We start from the raw sequence: 14,270 nt of genomic DNA on the forward strand, positions 1-14,270 counted from the left end.
CTTTAAGCTGCACTGTGGGAAGCAGTGTCTGTCCTCAGCGCATGCGCAGTTAATCCAAGGTCTCTTGAAGCTGCACTGTGGGAAGCAGTGTCTGTCCTCAGCGCATGCGCAGTTGTCTATGATCAGGCCCCCTTTGAACCCCGCGCTCATGGTTCAGTCCTAGCCTCAGTCTCAGCAGGGAGCACAACAGGCCCCACATTGAACCCCAGGTGAGGTCAAGACCAACAGCATGGAGCACAACAGGCCCCACATTGAACCCCAGGTGAGGTCAAGACCCACAGCAGGGAGCACCACAGGCCCCACATTGAACCCCAGGTGAGGTCAAGACCCACAGCAGGGAGCACAACAGGCCCCACATTGAACCCCATGTGAGGTCAAGACCCACAGCAGGGAGCACAACAGGCCCCACATTGAACCCCAGGCGAGGCCAAGACCCACAGCAGGGAGCACAACAGGCCCCACATTGAACCCCAGGCGAGGTCAAGACCCACAGCAGGGAGCACCACAGGCCCCACATTGAACCCCAGGTGAGGTCAAGACCCACAGCAGGGAGCACAACAGGCCCCACATGAAACCCCAGGTGAGGTCAAGACCCACAGCAGGGAGCACAACAGGCCCCACATTGAACCCCAGGTGAGGTCAAGACCCACAGCAGGGAGCACAACAGGCCCCACATTGAACCCCAGGTGAGGTCATGACGCACAGCAGGGAGCACAACAGGCCCCACATTGAACCCCAGGTGAGGTCAAGACCCACAGCAGGGAGCACAACAGACCCCACATTGAACCCCAGGTGAGGTCCAGAGATACACAGATTGTCTGCTGCTGGTGGGTCTCGAGCCTGCTCTCCGGGATTCATTTTTGTTGTTGTTCTTGTTGTCTGCATCGCTCCTTAGACATGATTATTTTGTATCCACAATGCTCATTGGCCCTCACTGCTGGAGTTGGTCACTCTTTTGAAGGCCTCAGCAAACGTTGACATTTTTTTCGCCTGAAAAGCCTGTGATGAGAAGCATAGCTGCCAAGGTTTCAGACTGCTATGTGTGACATTTTCATAACTTCAGGAAAATTATGAGTGACATTTCAACAACTATGAGTGACACTTTCTTGTGAGCAAAAAAATCAAGCAATGAGGACGAGGGAAACGTATAAATATCAGAAATTAGACCTATTTGAGCAATGAGAAAGAAAGGCTTGCGTGGGTAACTCATAATTATAATGAAATTATCAAAATGTCACACATAAGCTTGGCTGCTATGAAAGAGGGCGGGCATCACCTCACATGACATAGCATTGTAGACCGTGCCCATTCTCCTGTTCTTGACACCGAGTCTTCTTTACTTACATATTTCATAAAAGTGATAGGAAGTATGTGTTTATTGTATTGCTATTTATTTGCTTCTCTTGTACAATGCTGATCATATAATAAACTTGTGAATTTTGGATGGCACATAAGGGGAATAAGGATAAAAAGGCGGAAAAAAATGCCAAAATAAAAGATAAGGAGCATGGTGAAACAAGGAGTATAAAACAAAACACTTTTATCGGTGGTTTTTGTTGTACATGACAGGTCACTTGGATTGGGGTGAACAACAGAGTTAGTAAGGCTGCCACTGCAGGGGCAACCTTATTCATAAGCGAATGCTGTAAGCAGTATTAATGTAAGGCTTGTGAAGTAACTACTAATACGAGCCTCAACATCACCACTAGAAAACAACAAAATGCATCTAGAAACATCTAGAACATCTAGAAAGCAGGACTCACATGGCTCCGCTAAGAATTACCATCCAACAAGAGCAAGGACTTTAGACGGCAGAATCACAGGACTATACAACAGGATGTGAGAGGCCTTAACACAGAGCTCAGCTGTGTCGGGCCTCTACCATAAATTAATTAGTCAGATGACTTTAGGCCTCTGGCGGACGCAGTCAGTAGTGGCATGGAAGCCTGATTTCTGGGTAAGCCTCAGGAGAGGCTGCGAGACACACACAGCGATCACAGCACGGCAAGCAGTATTACTTTAAAATGTCACACCAGTAAAGTGAGCAGCCACAGTGTAATGGTCCGGCTCACCGAAGCTACACAGTTAACTTATTTGCGACCGCCAGTAGGAGATAGATATACACACAATCATACATACACACCTGTGGGTAAACTCTTAAAGCTGAATTCGTAATTATATATATTAGAGCAAGTGTTCGTCACAGATGAAAAACGTCTTAAACACTACTTTACAGTTAAGGTATTTGGGTGCAGTGTGTTTATTTTCTAAGCAGCCACGTTGAACAGCTGTGGTGGTTGACCAAAGTCAGAGCTTGGGTCAACAACTACCGCTGTGAATGTGGCAGCAAATGAGCCACAACTGTTCCCTCTCCCATCTAGAGCCCGGTGATGCTCATTAGTTCCGAGAAGAGGAAGAATGCAACGAAAAAAACGGGGATCTTTGAGGCTAACGGATAGACGTGTAAGTGCGATTAAATATGGTCAAAGCCTATTAGGTAAACGCAGCGAATCTGCTTTTATTAACTGCTCTCTGTGAGACACTACCAACAACGTGCAACCGATCACAACGCCGTAACATACAAATATAAAAAGCAACAATACTTTCTACACCTGCAAAAAAACATACAATAACTGCCATGCTTAGTCCTAATGCAGTTTGCAAAAAACGTACGAGACCATGCACTGCGTTCACTTACAAGCTGTTAGAACAAGTCAACCTTATTTTGAATGTAATACAGCCACCGGCCCCAAAAAAACGGTACATTCCTCCTCAGGCTCTACGGTCACCTACCATTGCAAACAAATATGCGCAGACCCTGCAGGTTTCACTCGCCTCAGATTTGAGTCCATTCCTCCTCAGGCTCTACGATCACCTACCATTGCAAACAAATATGCGCAGACGCTGCAGGATTCACTCGCCTCAGATTCGAGTCCATTCCTCCTCAGGCTCTAGGTCACCTACCATTGCAAACAAATATGCTCAGACGCTGCAGGATTCACTCGACTCAGATTCGAGCCTATTCCTCCTCAGGCTCTACGGTCACCTACCATTGCAAACAAATATGTGCAGACCCTGCAGGATTCACTCGACTGCCTTTAAACGGGGACCCAGCCTTAGGGACAAATTGGTCCATACAAGACCTAAAACTGAAATCCCTAGAAACATAGGCACCTTATGGGACTTGCCAGCTGTAACCGGACATCATCCTTGCGGACAATGTACAGCGTGTCCTCAAACCCGCAAATCCACAACACTTGATATTGGCACAGAATATCCCTGGGAACAGCGGAGGTTCACGAACTGTAACAGTTCGAACCTCATCTATCTAATAAACTGTCCCTGTGGTAAGAAATACGTGGGGATGACCACGAGAAAGGTAAAGATAAGGATCTCTGAGCACAAGAGCTCAATACGGTGTAACAAACAAGCAACCCGTATGACCAAACACTTTTTGGAGGCACATCATACACCAGCAGACCTCCAATGGACTGTGCTTGAACAGCCGATGATCCCCAGACACATTACCGATGTCAGTACATTTCTACACCGCAGAGAACAGAGGTGGGTGTACAAACTTAAAACGGACATCACGGGTTTAAACGAAGATATCCCGTGGATGTCCCTATAAATATGGATACCAAGAGCACAGGGCCAACTGTATTCAATCATTAAATAATGCCAGTTTGCCATTAGCCATCATCCTGATTCCAGTCAGATTACAAAGAATAAAATATTGGTCTGACAAAAAACTACACCATGGCACAGACTTAGAGCTGTATAGTTCACAGTCTAAACCTTTCTCAATTAAAATAATTTTTTTAAAAGAAACCACTTTCAAGAAACTAGACATCTTTGAGTTAAAGAAGTTAATATAGTGATCGAATACCACTATTGTACTACAAATTCTATCAGCTTTTGTAGTCTTAGCATTGATTATGCTCGGTTTCTAGTATACGAAGCATGCCCGAACTACAATTCCCACTAGTTTTGTAGTCCTCGCGCTAAACAGCCCATAGTGATTAAAAACGGAGCATGCGCGTTATCGCGTGGCTACGTTCAGCCAACCAGCGGACAGTCAACACCAGCTTGTTGGTAGAGGCGCCGGATGACGCGAAGCCCACGTGGAGCGCACCGGACCAACCAACAGACAGATAAGTAGTTCGCTTCCTGTCCAGTCGGTACCTCCCACAAGTCAGCCTAGAGGAAGGCGAGGAGTACCGACGGACAGGTAAGCGCCATGGGGAGCAAGGGAGGAATCTTCTGTGGAGTCCAGGCTTCCCCGGGTGGAACCGCCGTCAGGCGAACGAGTCTTGATGCGCGTTAATTAACTACGAGGAGAACGCCAATGCACTGGGGGCAGACTGTAAAAAGCATATATAGAGCGAAAGGCTGTTTTTCCGTTTTTGTAACAAAGACACTGAAGCCGTTTGCTTGGGCAAATACAATCTGTTCTTTGTAAACGCTACATAAATAGTCCAATACAGAACCCTGGCGGTAGTATGGCATTCCGGAAAACTCATGGCATACCATGTCAAGGCGAGGTTGTTTTGGGCATATGTAGAGCTAGATGTTGTTCTGAGCCACGCCTCTTTCTATAGCAGAGCAGCATTAAACGGGCAGCTTTAGATTTAACAGAGTAAACAGTGCATAATCGTAATGTGAGTTGTTATCTACCTAACATCACTAAGTGGTTACTTTCTGGGTGGTACAAATCACGTCACCTTGTGTAAAGCAATACTCAATAATGGAGTGGATAGGGTGCCGGATGGAGTTCTGGTGACCTCTTCCTCTTTCATGTTTTCCTTTTTCTGTCTCACATCCAATAGAGCGGTGCTCCATTTGTACCTGAGCTGTTGCCGGGTGAGGTGGAGAACGCATTCCCCAGAACTTGGGTGAGTGAAACAACCAGATCCAAGCCCAGGATGTATGCACCTGGCACTTACATTTGATTGATATGACAAATACTGACCATGAACTACGTGGCATATTAATACTTCACGAGCATATCTCTGTGTTGTGCAGCAACCTTTTAATAACTGTGTGTGTTTTTCTTTATGTATGTTTGTCTATTGCCTATTTGTTTGGACCATATCCATTGGCGCTTGCAGGTGATATGACTCTTTTTCATACATTTATAATCATTGTTAACAGCAGTTGCACTTAAACATTACGAAGGTCCTGATGAAGCAGACTGGTATCTCTTGAACCAATTCACTGCAGAAACATGTCGACCCAGTTACCATCTGAGTAGTTATTTGTTACCACTACTTGCACTGTGTTTTAACCTTGGGTGTGGGTAGGACTCCATTAAATTCTAATTTCCACTCCTACAACCCAATATTAACTTTTTCACTTCTAGTTGCCACATTGAGCACTTTATGCACTGCTTTTTTGTTAATTCTTTGTACCCCCTGATACCTACACTCAGTTCAAACCCACACACTTTACATTCCTTCAAACTTCGATTAGGTTACACTCTACCTAATCCTAAGTGGTCCTTTCCACTTCCTTCGGGTGAAGGATCCCAAGTGATGTAGGGCGGTACAGGACGGGTATCTGATGGGAACACTTTTTCACCAAGGATACTTGGGATTCAGGAATTGTGTCCCTTTTTCACACACAGTCACTTAGTTTGCTGCACTCCTGCGTTGACCCATTGTTGCACATTGTTTGATATATATTTTCTAAGCAGCCACGTTGAACAGCTGTGGTGGTTGACCAAAGTCAGAGCTTGGGTCAACAACTACCGCTGTGAATGTGGCAGCAAATGAGCCACAACTGTTCCCTCTCCCATCTAGAGCCCGGTGATGCTCATTAGTTCCGAGAAGAGGAAGAATGCAACGAAAAAAACGGGGATCTTTGAGGCTAACGGATAGACGTGTAAGTGCGATTAAATATGGTCAAAGCCTATTAGGTAAACGCAGCGAATCTGCTTTTATTAACTGCTCTCTGTGAGACACTACCAACAACGTGCAACCGATCACAACGCCGTAACATACAAATATAAAAAGCAACAATACTTTCTACACCTGCAAAAAAACATACAATAACTGCCATGCTTAGTCCTAATGCAGTTTGCAAAAAACGTACGAGACCATGCACTGCGTTCACTTACAAGCTGTTAGAACAAGTCAACCTTATTTTGAATGTAATACAGCCACCGGCCCCAAAAAAACGGTACATTCCTCCTCAGGCTCTACGGTCACCTACCATTGCAAACAAATATGCGCAGACCCTGCAGGTTTCACTCGCCTCAGATTTGAGTCCATTCCTCCTCAGGCTCTACGATCACCTACCATTGCAAACAAATATGCGCAGACGCTGCAGGATTCACTCGCCTCAGATTCGAGTCCATTCCTCCTCAGGCTCTAGGTCACCTACCATTGCAAACAAATATGCGCAGACACTGCAGGATTCACTCGACTCAGATTCGAGTCCATTCCTCCTCAGGCTCTACGGTCACCTACCATTGCAAACAAATATGCGCAGACCCTGCAGGATTCACTCACCTCAGATTCGAGTCCATTCCTCCTCAGGCTCTACGGTCACCTACCATTGCAAACAAATATGCTCAGACGCTGCAGGATTCACTCGACTCAGATTCGAGTCTATTCCTCCTCAGGCTCTACGGTCACCTACCATTGCAAACAAATATGTGCAGACCCTGCAGGATTCACTCGACTCAGATTCGAGTCCATTCCTCCTCAGGCTCTACGGTCACCTACCATTGCAAACAAATATGCGCAGACGCTGCAGGATTCACTCGACTCAGATTCGAGTCCATTCCTCCTCAGGCTCTACGGTCCCCTACCATTGCAAACAAATATGCGCAGACCCTGCAGGATTAACTCACCTCAGATTCAAGTCCATTCCTCCTCAGGCTCTACGGTCACCTACCATTGCAAACAAATATGCGCAGACGCTGCAGGATTCACTCGACTCAGATTCAAGTCGATTCCTCCTCAGGCTGTACGGTCACCTACCATTGCAAACAAATATGCGCAGACCCTGCAGGATTCACTCGCCTCAGATTCAAGTCCATTCCTCCTCAGGCTCTACGGTCCCCTACCATTGCAAACAAATATGCGCAGACCCTACAGGATTCACTCGACTCAGATTCGAGTCCATTCTTCCTCAGGCTCTACGGTCACCTACCATTGCAAACAAATATGCGCAGACACTGCAGGATTCACTCGACTCAGATTCGAGTCCCCTGCCACTTCTGACCAACCTCACTTCCTTCCTCCTGTGTCCCAGGACGTGAGGGAGCCGAGGCAGAGAGCATGTCACATCTGGATATTCCACAGCAGGAGCAACCACTGGGACTACGGCGGTCACATCTGGATAATTATCCCGGCCACCCCCCACAGTGCCGCAGTGTGATTGACAAGCCAGGAGCAACGACTGCTGAGGGTAGGCCCGCCCCCGGTAATTGGCAGCGCACTGTGTGTCCGTTTAGCCGCGGGGAGCCGCAGGAGATAATTACAATGCAGCCTGCCTGGAGCCAGGCACGAGACTGCACAAGCTGCCTGGGCAGATACATTGTGGCGCTTGCAGCTGCCCCAGAGCTGAGAGCAGTCAGTGGATCTTCTTTAACTATTTATGAACTCTGACTCAGAGCCCAGCAAGCAGCTGCTGGCTGGCACCACCTCTCTCAGAGAAGCAGAGCCGGCGGACAGGTGCGTGCACAGGCGCCGCCGGTGGCACACAGCTGGCAAGCTGTGAATGCGTGACAATGATTTCAGTGCGGTGTTGCGGAACACCACTCTGAAATGCGTGATTGTCACATGTGATGCGTGATACTTGACAGGACTGGAGAAGATCGACTTGAATTCCGTTTTTGGCTTTCACCAGAGTAAAGGGGGGCAGCCCCGTCAATTGAAAGTGAAAGAACAGACTTCCAGGCAGCAGCGACTGCGCCTCATTGTACCTGGGCCTGGGCCTGCACAGCATCATCTGATGTGGCTAAAACTCCCCCTAATATGCCTCCACCTCACTAGGGCCTCAGTAACCAGGTAGCGGTCAGCCAATGCCCATCAGGTAAACAAGCATTGGCATAGCCAGTAGGTCTCGCCTCTGGGACCTTATAAGTGTTTAGTTATCCAGCACAATATCCTTGGTGAAACAACATCAACTGTTGCATGGCTAAACAATTATAAGGTCCCAAAGGTGCAACCTATTGGCTATGACAATGCTTGTTTTCATTGGTTCCTGTTTGTGCCTTTTAGAGATGCATGCTTCTGTTTTGTCCTCCTGTCTAACTACTCCCGCCTTTTGATGATCTAGGTCACGGGTACTCACAAACATTTTCCCGGGGGCCTCAAAGTTTGGTCTATGGTGTGACGAGGCCCGCACTGATGCCAGAATGAAGGTGTTCCTAAAGTTAAAGGCCTAGTTACCTCCTTTTCCTAACTGCAATTAACCTTTAAAGAAGTGTTTGCTGTATACATACGTTTTTTTTTTCATGTTAGTGCTGAGTCGAGTAAACGGCAGCCCAGTGCTGGTGCTGCCCAGGCGTCCGCATGTAAAGACCTGGAGGGCCTTATGCGGCCCCCGGGCCGTTCTTTGAGTATCACTGATCTAGATCCTCCCTGCCAACCGCCCCAGCTACATGTGTATTTCAATATTCTTCAAAAAGGGGTCTGGGTTGAGCCGGGGCCACTGTATCTCCTTTGCTCTCGGTGGTCCCATGGGAGTAGAAGCTGCTCATTCTGCTAATCCTTCCCTAACTTTCCAGAAGTGTCAGAGCAGACAGGCTCGCTGAGTCATTCGAGTTACTGAGTGAGTCTGTTACATTTTTTCAACATTTATTCAGCAAGTCTGTTTATTCCTAATGTATGGTGACAAGAGGCTCAGATCAGATTCTTCCTGTTTCTCTTGCTAAGCCGTAGCGCGTTCATTGGGGGGATTGGGAGGGGTAGAGCTGGGGCTGCCCTTCAAGATGCCCACACCCTGCACAGCTCAAGAAGCTGCCATGGCTTAACAAGAGAAACAGGAAGAATCAGAGAAACTGACACAGGTCAGACCCACGGTACCAGAGAATACTAACTGAGAACTTGCTTGTTTGCACAGTCTTTTTAAGCCAGAGTTTTTTGAACGATTGAATGTATCGCTTTTAAAATTACTCTGAATGCTTCTAAGACAATCGCATTTTAAATGTAAAGCTTTTTGAAACAAATGTTTTTTAGGTCTCGTCCTATTCCATTCCGCAAGGAAAGAATAGGAAGAGACTATTGGGGCTAAACTAAGAGCTAAACTAAGCTCTCAAAAATGCGGCTTTCCAGAAGTGCATGTGTCCAGTGCACGCGCTTCTATCCGCCTGCCTGCCTGCCTGGCATCACCACATCAAAGCCAGCCATTTGTTGCTTCCCCAGCGTGGTGCCGCCAGCAGCTTCACTTCAAAGGGATCCGCTCCGCCCCCTGCTGCATCAAAGGCTTTCATTTTGCGTTTTTCTGCCCCTGTTAGTCTAGCTTTTTGTGCCTTTCTGCCCCTATTAGACTCGTTTTTTCCGTTTTTCTGCCCTTCTGCCCTCTGTTAGACTCTTGTTTTTTCTTTCGGCGATGTTCTTGATCTGTTAAGGGAAACAGTGACGCATATCTCATTTGCATGCAGTAGCCAGCTGAGCACGCTGTATGAACACTGACACATGCTGCTTTTGTACATTTAATATTGTATGTGTTCAGATTGCGTGAACTACTTGTCCTCTCCGGGCCACTGCAGGCTGCGCCACGCCAAGCACTTTTTTTTGTTGTTTAAGCACTCCATGAGTGTCCACCAGCAGCCCCCCACTTGTTTGTTTTATTTCTTTCTTCAGTCTGGCTCTCTTATATTCTACAAGGTCAGTAACTTCACTGTAGGGTAACGTAAAATTCACTTAAAACTTAACCCAAACACGTTCACAAATTTCTTCACTGTAAATGCATTTTCCAAGGAGCATGTTACGGTTTTTAAAGTTCTGCGAATACTTTCTTCCTCTTCGTGCAGCTGGTCAGTCTCAAGCACCTCGGTTGCTCCCTCACCTGCCGACTAACCATTGTTTCCCCCACCGTCTCCTTTGTTGCTCTCCAACACCTAGTGGCAATGCTTTTCCCCTTTCCTCCATGTGCTACTGCTCCCCTTCCTCCTCGCACTGCTGCTAGCCCTACTCAACGCTCTGCCCCCACTTCTCTTCTCCTTCGTCAACACACTACTGACCCTTCCTTGTTTATTCACATTTCATTTCTTTTCAAAAACTTCTCCTACCTCTCAGGACTCTGTTGGTTTCGTGGATGTTGTTAATCTCCTGAGTTTTATTTTTGACATTTTGCTACGATGGAGGTGCTCCAATTCACAATTTCTTTTCATGAATTCATCCTGTACCACAAGAGACAAAAATGTTAAGCAAAGCACTATGTAATGTGAAGAAGGGGACAACTTAATCACAAATGTCACTCTGGAAGCTTTGCTTTGCACGTGCCCCATTACCACCTCTGGGGACACTGCTTTACACATACCAGCTTTCCCACCTCAAGAAACCATCTCAGCGCATATTCAACTCATAAAGCACTGTCTGACAGGTACCCCTACCAACACCTCTGACTCTACCAATCTTCTGCCCTCACTCTACCGCCCTCACTCTACCACTCTACTGCCCTCACTCTACCACTCTACCGCCCTCACTCTACCACTCTACCGCCCTCACACTACCTCTCTACTGCCCTCACTATACCACTCTACTGCCCTCACTCTACCACTATACCGCCCTCACTCTACCGCCCTACTGCCCTCACTCAACCGCCCTCACTCTACCACTCTACCGCCCTCACTCTACCACTCCACTGCCCTCACTCTACCGCCTTCACTCTACCACCCTCACTCTACCACTCTACCGCCCTCACTCAACCGCCCTCACTCTACCACTCTACCGCCCTCACTCTACCATTCTACTGCCCTCACTCTACCGCCTTCACTCTACCGCTCTCAGTCTACCACTCTACTGCCCTCACTCTACCGCCTTCACTCTACTGCCCTCACTCTACCACTCTACTGCCCTCACTCTACCACTCTACCGCCCTCACTCTACCGCCCTCACTCTACCACTCTACCACCCTCACTCAACCGCGGTTACTCTACCACTCTACCGCCCTCACTCTACCACTCTACTACCCTCACTCTACCGCCTTCACTCTACCGCCTTCACTCTACCACTCTACCGCCCTCACACTACCACCCTCACTCTACCACTCTACCGCCCTCACTCTACTGCCCTTACTCTACCACTCTACTGACCTCACTCTACCACCCTCACTCTACTGCCCTCACTCTACCCCTCTACCGCCCTCACTCTACCCCTCTACCACCCTCACTCTACCACTCTACCACCCTCACTCTACCGCCCTCACTCTACCACTCTACCGCCCTCACTCTACCAACCTCTCTACCACTCTACGGCCTTCACTCTGCCCTCACTATACCGCCCTCGCTCTACCACTCTACCACCCTCACGCCCTCACTCTACTGCCCTCACTCTACCACTCTACCGCCCTCACTCTACCACTCTACCGCCCTCACTCTACCACTCTACCGCCCTCACGCCCTCTCTACCACTCTACCGCCCACACTCTACCGCCCTCACTCTACCACCCTCACTCTACCGCCCTCACTCTACCACTCTACCACCCTCATGCCCTCCGCTGCTCTCTTCCACCCTGCCTCCTTCTCTAACTCCCTGTTCTCTTCTCTTCGCCTGTGCTGATCTGCTGCTCTCTTCCACCCCGCCTCCTTCTTTAACTCCCTGTTTTCTTCTCCTGCGCTAATCTGCTGTTCTCTTCCACTGCCTCTTTCTCTAACTCCCTGTTCTCTTCTCCTATGCTGATCTGCTGCTCTCTTCCACCCGCCTCCTTCTTTAACTACATGTTCTCTTCTGCTGTGCTGTTATGCTGCTCTCTTCCACCCACCTCCATCTCAAACTCCCTGTTCACTTCTCTTCTCCAGAGCTGATCTGCTGCTCTCTTCAACCCGCCTCCTTCTCTGCCTCCCTGTTCTCTTCTCCTGTGCTGTTCTCCTGCTCTCTTCCACCCCACCTCCTTCTTTAACCCCCTGTTCTCTTCTCCTGTGCTAATCTGCTGCTCTCTTCCACCCCACCTCCTCCTTTAATTACCTGTTCTCTTCTGCTGTGCTGATCTGCTGCTCTCTTCCACCCAACTCCTTCTCTAACTCCCTGTTCTCTTCTCCTGTGCTGATCTGCTGCTCTCATCCACTTGTCCTTGACTGCAAGCCAGAGAGCAGATGGTCTCTGTTTTACACAAGATAGTTCCTCTTTTTGACTCTTGTGGTTCAGCCAATTCCCAGAACCAGAAAGATAGTTCCTGTGCCAATCTTTGGAGAGGAGCTGTGTCTCCTGGAGGAGGCACACATCTGCCTCCATGTTATCCAGGTAGGAAAGGATGGACCTCCTTTTATTGGGATTGTTGAGACCTCTCGCATTGAGAGTAAGAATTTTCAATGTGGGCTGGGAAATAGCGTATCATAGTGAGTGCACTAGCTTTGGCCAGTATGTGGGTCCCTGTGATCCCTCTTCCCCCTGAGCTCCCAACGTCTGCCTGGCCTTCATTGCACTTTGATCCTCTCTTCAATGCCTTTAACCTGCATACCCGTTCTCCACCCTCCCCTCCCTAACCCCAACTTAGAAACCCATTAACCTCAAATTGTCCAGGGCCCGCCTTTCATGCGTGTGCGTCCTTGGAAGTCGGAATAGTTGGGAACGTGTGTGGCCAGTTCCCCGTGTCTCTACACTCCCCGTGTCTCTACGCTCCCCGCAGACTTCTTCGCCGCCCACCCAGCCTTACAAATGTCACTTATCTATCCCTCAGTCGTTCACAGTTATACAGGAATCGTCAACCATATCTGATGTCAAAACTTTACGAGTGAGAGGTTTCCCACTGTTCCATCATAATCCCATGTCATCTTTACATTCAAGAGCCGGACCGCCTCATCGTAAATTTCGTTACCTCCCCCTAATAAAGGCCCAGAAGGAAAGGAGCAGAGCCAGGTGCAGAAGATAGAAAAGCAGGATAAGAGATGTTTGTGGGTCATAAATGGGCAAGGCTACCAGCTTCGGCCACCTAATCATGATCAGGCCAACGAACACGAGAACCAGTATAGCGGGACTGGCCTCAGGCAGAGGAGGCAGCTTCTGCCGAGTCATGCGGCCACAGCGTTTCTGTCCTAAGGTGCACGTGTCACAAGAGAGGTGAAACGCCGGCTAAAGCCTATGTGTCCTTAATTGAAATCAAATGATCAGAGGTCACTGCGTGTTCATTGACTATGTGAGGGCAAGAAAACAAGATGGATGCCATGATCTAAAATGGATGCCATCGGTGTATCAGAAATGTGGTTATTATTATTATTATTATATTATTATTATTATAGAGGCTTTTGTAGCGCGCTCTGCTACTAAATAGTATAGTATCCTGGCGCGATGAGAAAAAAGAAGGGGACAGATCACAGTAAATGCAAAGGAGGAACAGCCTTTAGGCATTGGTGTTGAAGAGGTAGGTTTTTAGGCCTTTCCTGAAAGCCATGATGGAAGGGGCTGTTCTCAGTTGCAGAGGCAGGGTATTCCAAGCTCTCGCTGCTCTAACAGAAATGGATTGTCCACCAAGCCTGCTATATTTGAACTTTGGTACAGTCATTTGATGGAGATTGCTTGATCTGAGAGGGCGATTGGGGGCATAGAGAGAGAATCTTTTTCTCAGATAGGTTGGGCCTGTTAGGTGGAGTGCTCGGTATGCTAACACAAGGATCTTGAATAATATCCTTTGCGCCACTGGAAGCCAGTATAACAGGAGTGCTCTTGCTCGTAGCGTAGCGAAAACACCAGGATATACTAAATGGATCATTTGCGGTTCATCGGTACCAAAATTATGAATTTACGACAATGTTGAAAACACGGGTTCAAATCGTCACGGAACCTCAGACCCTCCTTTTGCCCTTACATAGGCAATTACTCAGTCTATGTCAGAGTCTATCTCGATGTTCATTAGGTCAGTGATATGTTGTTGCATCATCATCCTTTCTCGTACCTTGTCTCCAAACACAGGTGGTTTTCTGAAACAGGTTGCAGCACAGAGACTACACAAAGCGGGACCACATTGGATAATAAGGCAGCACGAGAATAGAAATACTAAGATAATACCAACGACCATTAGAACCTTCCATCCCCATGCAGAGAGTAGAGTCCAGAGCCATTCCATTAAGGACCAGTTTCCCTTGTCTACATGGATAG

Source organism: Lissotriton vulgaris, chromosome 1_1 (genome assembly GCF_964263255.1).
Source record: "Lissotriton vulgaris chromosome 1_1, aLisVul1.2, whole genome shotgun sequence".
Taxonomy (NCBI): Eukaryota; Metazoa; Chordata; class Amphibia; order Caudata; family Salamandridae; genus Lissotriton; species Lissotriton vulgaris.